At 45.1% G+C, this 10,737-nt stretch overlaps 1 protein-coding gene across 1 annotated transcript in view; it reads left to right on the top strand.

Annotated features, from left to right (window-relative positions):
• Nucleotides 1-986: 986 nt before the first annotated feature.
• FARP1 (FERM, ARH/RhoGEF and pleckstrin domain protein 1) overlaps nucleotides 987-10,737 on the top strand; it is a 343,144-nt gene continuing 333,393 nt past the window's right edge. The window contains exon 1 of the mRNA XM_067536881.1: nucleotides 987-1,609. The gene's annotated coding sequence lies outside the window, so the exon portion shown is untranslated. The remainder of the gene's footprint in view (nucleotides 1,610-10,737) is intronic.

Here is a 10,737-nt window from a genome sequence, read left to right as displayed (position 1 = left end):
TATATTAAGAACTACTATTTGCAGGCAGGAGGTAGCCTTAACAGTCCTTTCTGCTAGGGATAGGAATCTTCCGAGTATTTACTCAATTTCTAAAATATGCTTTATGGTCACACACTTTTACCTAACATTCCCTTCACAACTCAATAGCTAGATGGGAGGCCTCTTTAGGACAGCTCTCAGTCCCTTTTTAAGCCCACATTGTTACTAGTTAGAGTATATAATTAGTGATCTGTTGAAGTTATTTAATGAGGGAGAAAAAATAGGTTACTGACCAGCAAGTGGAAAATGTGAGTATATTATCCCAACATCCATCCTCTTCTGTTTCTTTGAGGCCTCTGACTAATCCCGACAGGCATTTAGGGAATGATAGAGTGGGGCCACATACATGCCCCTTGATAAATTTGGCATTTATCTGTTCCTGCATTGAAGTGTGTGGCTGCCTTCTAGTGTTCAAAGCTAGTGCTTTTAATAGATTCCTGTATTTGCCTGGCTATGGCAGGTACTTCCACTGCCCCACCCCATGCAGCAGCTAATCGTTTTGCCTTAGCAACCCTCAGCTCCCCTTCTGAGCTGATTCAGGGCCTGAGGTTTAAACTCTGGCTCTTCTACGGAGAGTACCAGCCCTTCCATATTGGGGCCACGATTTTTGTAGCTATTCTCAGTCAACAATCTGAAAAGGCAAAGGCTCAAAGCCGCACATGCCCTAAATCGATAGTCCACCAAAGCTGCTGCACGTTTTCAGAGCTGGCTCACCGGCAAGCAAACGGCAGAGCCCTTGCTCACGGACCAACCCGTCTCCCTTAAAAAGTGCCGTCCATGCAGGCAGGCAAGGGATGGCTTGGAAACCTGCTTTGTTACCCGCCCCGGCCCTTCCATTCACACCGCCTCTCCCGTGCTACAGGCTCTTTGTTACCGAGGCCCTGGCGTTAATCCCCATTTAACGCCTTCTCTCTGCTGCTACCTTTCTCCAGCCCAGGGGAGACACAGACCCAGCGCCGGCACGGCCACGGAGCCTTCCCCACCCCCTCGGATGCCCGGGGAGGGGTGAGAGGACTCGCAGGCGGACACTTTGGACCCCTAGAGCGTCGAACTGCACAGGAGCCCGCCCGCCCGTAGCCTCCGGCTCCGGGGGCCTCCCCTGTCCCTGTCGCCGGGGGCCCTGGGCTGCAGCGCCAAGGCAGGGCGGAGAGGCGCGGCCGTGGCAGGCAGGGCGCGCTGCCGACCGCTGGAGGGGGCTCTCGGCCGCCTCCTCCTGCCCTGCCGCCGGCGGCTCCCCCCCTCCGGGAGGGGGCAGGGTTAGGGGAGGTGCAGCGAGCAGCGGCGTCCGGTTCCCGCGGTCCGCAGGAGGCAGCGGGGCTCCGCCGGTGTCTCCCTCTGCCCCGCGCCCAGCCGCCGCCCCTCTCAGCGCCGAGCCAGCCAGGCGGCCATGGCGCCCCTGCTTCAGCCGTGCCCCCCCTGCTGCCCAGCCCCCGCCGCCGCCGCCTGCCCGCGGAGCCTTTAATGGCTCGGACGGACCGGGACCTCCCTCCAGCGGCCGAGCCCGACTCCTCCTGCGCCAGCCAGAGGAAGCCCAGCGAGCGGGAGCCGAGCAGCCCCAGCGCCGCGCACGGTGAGAGCCGCCCTGGGAACAATGGGCTGGGGGGAGCCGGCGGCGGGCTAGCTGCAGGGCCGACCCTACCTGGGGGGAGCCTCCCCCCGGAGCGCCCACGCTCTCAGCCGGTATCTGCAGCGGGGCCGGCGGGGTGCGCTGCCGGCAGGCGAGACATACAGCCCTGGCGGTCCTCTCGGGGCTGCTGGCGCCGGGGCGCAGTTGCTCAGCCCCGGACACTGGGCTGCAGCCGGGGCAGAACTTAGTGCCTTTTGTTTGCTTCCCCGTTGCGGGAAGTTGCTCGTGGGAGGAAGGGGCGGCTGCCCGGGGCTGGGCGGGGTGTGATTCCCCCCCCCCCCCATGGTTGCAGCCCCGGGCGGGGGCGGGCCGGGCTTTGAGGACACAGCCGTCCCCTTCCGCGAGCGAGACCCGGAGCGGGCGCGGGGTTGGTGGCGCACTGGCCCGGTGGGGTGGGCTCCCCGGTAGCCGAGGGTCAGACCGACTGGGAAGAGCCGCTCGCAGCAGCTGGCTCTCACGTGGGACAATTGGACGCGAGAGGGGCGCGCTCAGAGCCCGCTCCGGGATCAGAGCGAATCCGATCTGGGCAGGGACTGGGAGGCTCCCTCAGGGAACGAGGCGCTTTGGTGTCTCTATTGAAAGGCCTTCTCAAATCCTCGGCGAAGCCGCCTATCATACATAAATCTGCACATCCAGCCTGAGTGGCACCATTCATGGCCATGCCTGGGATTGGGAAACGGGTGGGTGTGTGTGTGTTAAAGCAGGCTTGACATTCACCCAATATCTAGCATAGTGCGTAAACTCTCCAGTTCCACACTTCCATGCGTCTTCTTGAGCAAACAAATCATAGAAGTGCGGGGGATCTTCTGTATGCTAAATCTGTAGATAGCAATAAAAGAGGCGGTGACTCGTTTCCCATTAGTTATGGGATATATTTGGTTGTTTTATAGCCAGAACTTCTGCCAGTTTCAAAATTAGAGATGTAGCTTGTTGTTCAGCACTGTTATTGGACAATGTTAATAGTGCATTAACTGGCCAAGGAAGATTTATGTAAAATGAGTTTATTTCCATAGGCGCAGTGTTTAGTTTCTTATGTTAGTAATACAAATTTGAGGATCTTCAAACTGTAATTTGAGGGCAGTACTGTTTTATCTTTCTTATGATTGTTTTGATTTTATTAAAAAAAAAAAACAAAAAAAAAACACCAAACCAACAACAAACTGGTAGGAGCTCTGTAGTACCTGGCTGTTTTATTGCTGAAGTAAAATAAATGGAATGTTCAGTGTTTTTCAATCATAGTCTCTTTACAGACTTGCCTTCAAGTAGATTAGTCCCGGGAGAATGAAAAGATAACTGTTTAGGAAACAGTATCACTCAGCTGTTATATTATTATTTTTATCTTCTAGATTTGCAGAGTTTTTCTTCTTCTATTGCTTCCAATGTATTTTTACAGGAAGCAGTTGATATTGGAGTTGATCCAACCAAAATAAAATTCTTAGAGTACATTTAAAAAACCCCTCAAAAATCTGTTTTATTAAATCTGCTGTCTATTCTAATAAAGCTTCAAAATGTCAGTATCCAGCTAAGGTGTGAAGGATACTTTGTTTTATAATTCATCAGATATACAAAGAATGTACAAGATCTGCTCAGCTGTGGGCTACATTGGCCATGTGCCAGGATCTTGAAGTCCTCACCTGATGATTGATTTAAGGCAGTGGTTCCCAACCTGTGGCCCGGGGGCCAAAAGTAGCCCATGACTCCCCTCTCACTGGTTGCAGAAGGGAACCACTGCTTAGGGACCCAGATGGAGCATGTTTCCGTGGGGCTAAAAGACCAGTGCAGGCTCCTTGCTGCAGGCAAGGAGATAGGAGATCAGTGCTCCCCTCCCCCTGGTTGTAGCAAGGAGCACAGCAAAGTGCTCTGCCTAGGTCCCTAGGCACAGGGTTCCCTGCTGGAGCCAGAGGGAGTGGAGATGAGCACTCCCCTCCCCCAGCTCCAGTAGAGAGCAAAGTGTTCTTCCTGGGTCCTTTGGCATTGGAATCCTGCTGGAGCCAGAGGGAGGGGAGCACTGATCTTCTGTCCCCTGGCTGCAGAAGGGAGCCACTGCCTAAGAATCCAGGTGGAGCACACGGGGCTATGGGATGCCATGCGATTCCCCTGCTGCAGCCAGGGAGAGGGGAGATCAGCAAGGAAGCAGCCTCCTCACTGAACTCCTTCTTCCTAGCTGCAGTGGGGGGCCTCCTGGTGGAGACTGGTGGCCCTTCAGTGTTGTATAAATGATATCTGTGGCCTTTGAGCCAAAAAGGTTGGGAACCACTGATCTAGGGTGAACCAGACCAGTTTGTGCTGACCAAGATGGAGCATTGCATGCTGGGGCTTGTAGTTTCTGTGGACTGAATCTCATTTTCAAGAGTATCTGGGGACCAGGCTGTTAGAACAACATAAGTGACCTCACTTTATTCTGCCCCCTTATCAAATAGCAATCTCGTTCTGAGGAAAACATTTCACCTGTACTCTGTTACTGTCTTGTCTAACATTTTTGCCTTGTGTTTATGAATTAAATTCTCAATGATATCTTTACTACAGGATTAGATAGGAGAAAACTTCCACTGAACCTTTTGCTACTTATCAAAAGAATCTTTAAAAAGAAAAGGTTATGTTAAAAGTTAGAAGTACATGGTTAATGTCCTAGGAGATGTGACAGACTGTATTCGAAAGTTTCAGCACTCTGTCCAAATATCTTTTTAGCTCCTGTCTTTCACACTTCAGTTTAAATTTTTAGATAGAAATGAGAGATTTTTATTATTTACTACTGTTACAAGTAACACCCAATATTATAATGGAAAGATAGTGACCCACATAAACAACAGTAGTGGAATGTGTGACTTTAAAACCACAAAAATTGGTAGGGGACTGAGGGGCAGAGGTAGTACCAGAAACTATTTTTAAATTACTTGATTTTGAGTTGAAAATGTCCCTTTTAAAGTTAACATAATGGTTACACAATAAATAATGTATCTTTTAAAATCAAGCTACTAGTAATCAAACTCTTGTCAGTTTGTAATTGATAAATGGCCAAAGAACAGTATACCAATTAGAGATGACAGTGAACAAGATTTTTTTTTCCTTTGATGGAATAGTAGGTTTACAAAGATATTAATAAGTGAGTATTTAAACTGAAGTTTTAGTGTAAAAATATTAATTTCCCCCCCACCTTGATATTAGGTCAGATTCATTTTGCTTCAAACAAGTAAAATCTCACATTTATTTTGGAAATCAAGACAGTTAACAGTTCTGTATTATCTTGAACCTGGTGTTCCCCAAACACAAAATTTCAGGTCCGAAATATGTTTTGATAATATGGTAGGTTTGGTTCATTGAAAGGTCAGGGTTTGTGGGTGTTTGGCAGTTTCTGATGCAAAGTTTGTGAATGGACTATTAAATTAAGGTTGGGCGGAAGATGAAGTTCACTTTGCTGGTAGGGAAGGAGCCATTAACAGACTAATTACCAGTACTTTTAAAGGTCATCAGGCTCAGTCAGCTTTAAATTTGTGCAAAATGTCATTGTTTGGCCTGTGGAAATCTAGAGGAATTAGTCAATTGAAAATGAAAACATGATATGCTTGTTTAGGGAATTGAGGAAGGAGATTTAAAACTAAACATTGTCTGAAATGTGAAATGAAAAGTTGTTTTAGATTTTTCAACTGAAAAAAGGGCTTTAGGAAGAGGAAAAACATCTGTCTTGTTAAAATGTTAAAGGGCCTGATTTTTCAGCAATGCTGTGCATCCTCTGCTTCTGTTGACTTCATTTGGAGTTGTGGTTGCTCAGAAATTGTGAAAACGAGTGACCGTAAATTCTATAAAATAAAATCAGCGTTGTCTATAGATATTTGTGGTATATAGAATGGAATGAACCAAACAACAACCTTGAGTTTTAAAATCTGGAACAAATATATATTTTGGACAGATTTTTGCACAGCATGTATTTTCTGCTTTATTATATCACAAGTCTTGAGAAATAGTTGCAAGTGAAATGGTGATTAAGTATAACTATACAAAAATGGGTAGAAATTTTAATGAAGGTTTCATTCACATTTTCCCTCCAAATATTCTGTTGACTTTGCTCTGAGGCCAAAATAAATGTTTGGAGCTCGTGGGGCACACTGAAATTACCATAATGAAAGAGCACTAAGAGCAAAGGCATGTTCCTAATGTCTTGCCATTTTAAATTGCCCTTTCAGGCTCTCTCTCTCACTGGCTGATAATGTAGAAGTAAAAAGGAAATGTTGTGCAATTCATTGTGAGCTTTTTCACAATGAACAGATAGCTTGTGATACACTCCCAATAACACTTCTTCAGTCACAAGGTATTATAAAAATCTTGCAGCAGGAGATTTGTCATACAAGCATAGTCATTAATGAACAAGACTTGTTGGCATTCATATTAGAATCATAGAATATTAGAGTTGGAAGGGACCTCAGGAGGTCATCTAGTCCAACCCCCTGCTCAAAGCAGGACTAACCTCAGCTATATCATCCCAGCCAGGGCTTTGTCAAGCCTCAGTTAAAAACCTCTAAAGATGGAGATTCCACCACCTCCCTAGGTAATCCATTTCAGTGCTTCACCACCCTCCTAGTGAAAAACTTTTTCCTAATGTCCAACCTAGACCTCCCCAACTGCAACTTGAGACCGTTGCTCCTTGTTCTGTCATCTGCCACCACCAAGAACTGCCTAGCCCCATCCTCCCTGGAACCCCCTTTCAGGTAGTTAAAGACTACTATCAAATCCCCCCTCATTCTTCTCTTTAGCAGACTAAACAAGGCCGGTTTCCTTAGCCTCTCCTCATAAGTCCTGTGCTCCAGCCCCCTAATCGTTTTTGTTGCCCTCCGCTGTACTCTCTCCAACTTGTCTACATCCTTTTTGTAATGGGGGGCCCAAAACTGGACACAATACTCTAAATGCGGCCTCACCAATGCCGAATAGAGGGGAATAATCACTTCCTGCGACCTGCTGGCAATGCTCCTCCTAATGCAGCCCAATATGCTATTAGCCTTCTTGACAACCAGGGCACACTGCTGACTCATATCCAGCTTTTTATCCACTGTTACCCCCAGGTCCTTTTCTGCAGAGCTGCTGCCCAGCTCGTCGGTCCCCAGTCTATAGCTGTGCATGGGATTCTTCCTTCCTAAGTGGAGGACTCTGCACTTTTCTTTGTTGAGTCTCGTTAGATTTCTTTTGGCCCAATCCTCCAGTTTGTTTAAGTCCTTCTGTATCCTATCCCTACCTTCCAGGGTATCTACCACTCCCCCCAGCTTAGTGTCATCCGCAAACTTGCTGAGGGTGCAATCTACCCCATCTTCCAGATCATTAATGAAGATGTTGAACAAAACCGACCCCTGGGGCACTCCGCTTGTGACTGGTTGCCAGCTAGACATGGAGCCATTGATCACTACTCGCTGAGTCCTATGCTCTAGCCAGTTCTCTATCCATTTTATAGTCCATTCATCCAACTCATACTTCAACTTTTTAATTTGAGATACTATTTTAATTTGAGATACTATTCACAAACTACCAGTGTTAGAGAAATAATACCATGATTTACTAAACTCAGTCTGTGTGCTCTGTGATGTATGAATAGGGGAAGGAATAGTCACAGCCTTTAGTTTAGGAGTATACATCCTAACTTACATATGTGTACCCTGTTTATTTTGCACAAGGTACAAGTGAAAAAATACTGTTTAACAGTGTTTTATTACAGAAAGCCAAAAAATAATCTGGGCTAATTAACTTAATTCATCCCAATACATTATATGGAAAACAAATAAATAATAGCATGAGTCGGTATGTCAGGGTTTTAGTGTAAAAATTAATGTAAAGGAAAATATGCCATCTGCTAATGCTTTACCTTGCTCCATTCTGATGAGAGTCTAGATCATAAACTGTATAAGAAAGAAGAGTGATAAAGAATATTGAACAGAATTTTCCATAATAGCACAGGTCTCCTTTACACTTTCTTTTTAAACAGAAGGAAATTATGAAGCTTATGCTCCAATTTGCAAAAACAAACAAACAAAAAACACCTCTTGGAGGATGTTGTCAAGATGGAGGAAAAACTGAAAAGCTCTGTTTTTAGAGTTCTTCACTGTTTCCTATACTCGCTCATACAGTCGTCTTCTATTAGTTTGTGCACTGACTTTTAACTGATTGTTGGGTAGTGTGGTTTGGGAATTGCAAGCGTAGACCCCAAACTTGCAAACTATAGCATTTTGGTGTGCTGATGGTTGTATGTGGAGCTCCAGTAAAACCAAAGTGGCTCTGCTCAGGCACAGCAGACAGCCCTCACGCTACATGATGCAGGGCCTTAATTTCTTTGGTCTTAGTTTGAAGCTTGAAAATAGTATATATAACTTTTTGTAATTTTGTGGCCTGAAATTTAATCTTTTGTGATGCCTACAATAAGTGAATAAAAAATTATCTTAAATATTTCTTATTTTTAATATATAAATACATATTAACATAACCACGGGGATGTATACATAGCAAAACTAACTGTATGATAGTGTTGCTATAACCTTATCTATCTGCATACCAGCGACTTTACAGTTCTTTGAGTGCTGGTCCCTATGTGGATTCTGTACGTGGGTGTGCATGCGTGCCATGTGCTGGAGCCAGAACTATGTTCCATGGGCATCCTACTAGATTGACAGGGCAGTTGAAAAGCAGCTATCAGCCAAACTGACATTGCTGAACACAAACACAAGAAGCCCCCAAAAGTGTTTTTGGTGGGGGGGGGGGGAGTGAGAGACAGGGAGTGTGTGTGTGCGTGTCGGGGGACAGTGAATGTTTCCACACGCTTGCTTTATTTTGTCACCAAAGCAGGGGAGTTTTGTTGGCGGGGGTGGAGTATTGTAGTGTGTACATCGCCACTGTTTTGTCGCCAAAAGCTGACTTTTGTTGACAAAATTCTGTAGTGTAGACCAGCCTTAAGAAGGAACTGAACCCAGTACTACCAAAGGCTTGCCAGAAGGGGAAACCCTATCAAAGGCCTTGTTGACATTAAATAAATTTGCACCAAATGTAGTTACTGAGGGGCAAACCCCTAAAATAGACCTTCAGCACTGGTGCAGCTTGATCTGGTAATGTACCAAAGTAAGCTGCACTAGAACAGTGTGTCCACATTAGACTTTGTTCTGGTTGAATACAGATGTGTAACTACACTTGTACTAATTTCTTTAATGGAGACAAGGCCAGTGACAGAAGCCCAACTAAGAAAAGACAATGCATTGTATGTGAGTATTTCCTACTTTAATTTAGAGAGCATGGATATGTACTATATATACTAGACAAAATACCCAGGCATGTTTCTACCTGCAGTGAGGCACCAGGGGTCAACCAGGTTTTGGAGGATGAACAATTAGCAGCTGATGCTTGATGGTGGTTCTCCACTTGGGAAAACAAATAAAATAAAGCTGTCCCAATCTCTATGAATGCAGAGAAAATATTTGATGGAGTAGAGTGAGGTTACATATTACCTAATTGTTTGCTAAAGTATGGACTAGCTGTGCATTTCAAGCAATAGATTTAAATAGTTTACCAGAATCCTGCGCTTTGGGGTGTGGATATGAAAAAGAGGTCAGAATCACTCTCCCCTATTCTTCAAGCTAGGCAAAAATACTTAGTCTTGTTCCTTCTGTTTGGATCAAAAAAGGAGAATTTGGACATGTGTAACTCACTAGTGAGTGCGAGTTACAGGTCTCCTGTGCTGATTTATAGGGGATATAATATAGTTCAAGCTGTAGCAGCTCATGCTTTCACATCTGGAGGACCCTGATTCAGTCCCCCGTGTGTCAACCAATAGAGCAGCCATCATCCGTATATGCAAAAGTCTTGAAACCAAACACAGCATTGCTCTTAAGCATACTTATAGGGCTTGATTCAGCTCCCTTTTCTGTCAATGGAAAGTCTCCTGTTAATTGTAGTGGGAGCTGGATCAGCCCATAAACCCTAGAATCTCCCTTTCTTCTGCTGTAAAGAGTAAGCTATTTGGGACTACACCTGTCTTTAAAGTAAAACACAGAAAATTAAATGTCATGAGACTAGAATAGTGACCACATGGGAAAAAATAAAACTAGAATAATTCAAGTGGGCAAAGAAATGGGGGAGATGATTGAACAAAGATCTTAATTAATGGAAGAAAATAATAGGACTACATTTTCATTCTATTGTCATGTAAAATAGCAGGAAGAGATGCACAGTGCTTGATCTCTAGGCTAGGGATGATATCTGCAAGAATTCATATCTTGTCTATCAGGATATTTTTAGTTTTAGGATCTAACAACTCCTACATGATATTCCCCTTGTGCAATCTGGATTGGTGTTTTGCTGTGTCACCCCAATTCCCTACTTCTGGATTTCGTCTTGCTCTGCTCTTCTGTGAGAACACCCACTTCTGGACTGCTCACGCACAACCTCCAGCATGTAAGCTGCTCCCAACTAAGGGAGTGAGTACATCTATCTAGCCAGCCACTCTTTGGATTATGCAATAGAATGACTGCAGCGAGTACCCCTAGTCCCAGATGCAACCCCAGGAGCTTCTGGTTTACAATGTACAGTTATGCCCACTGAACAATGTAAACTCATATAAATTTATCAGTTTAACAAAGAAATTGATATGCACCAGCCTTATTGTTCTAAGTAGTTGCCAACACACTTCAAACCAAACACACTGCTTTAGGAAAAAACAAAGACATTTATTAACTACAGAAGGATTTTAAGTGATTCTAAATCAAAGCATAACAAGTCAGATTTTGTCAAGAGCAACACAAGCAAAACATCTTCTAAACTAAGCCTAATGCTTTTAGCAACCTTACAAATGTGGGTGATTCTCACCATAGGCTGGCTGGTTTCCCTTCAGCCAGGCTCTTCCCGTTGGTCAGCACTTCGATTGTTTGGTGGTGGTTGTAGATGGAGGTGGAAGAGAGAGCGAGTGAGCATGGCAAATGTTTTCCCTTTTTATAATGTTCCTTCTCCCCACTGGGGCTTTGCCTTCCCCCTCAGGGTCAGGTGACAAACAATGTCTTATATGGACTCATTCATGTTCTGAGTCAGTGAGCATTACCCCCTCAGGGTTC

The sequence above is a fragment of the Emydura macquarii genome, unplaced genomic scaffold (assembly GCF_026122565.2).
Source record: "Emydura macquarii macquarii isolate MOO-44397 ecotype Brisbane River unplaced genomic scaffold, CSIRO-AGI_Emac_v2 contig_3671, whole genome shotgun sequence".
In the NCBI taxonomy this organism is placed as follows: domain Eukaryota; kingdom Metazoa; phylum Chordata; order Testudines; family Chelidae; genus Emydura; species Emydura macquarii.
Note: the sequence above shows the minus strand (reverse complement) of the source record. Positions and strands in the feature narration are given on the sequence as shown.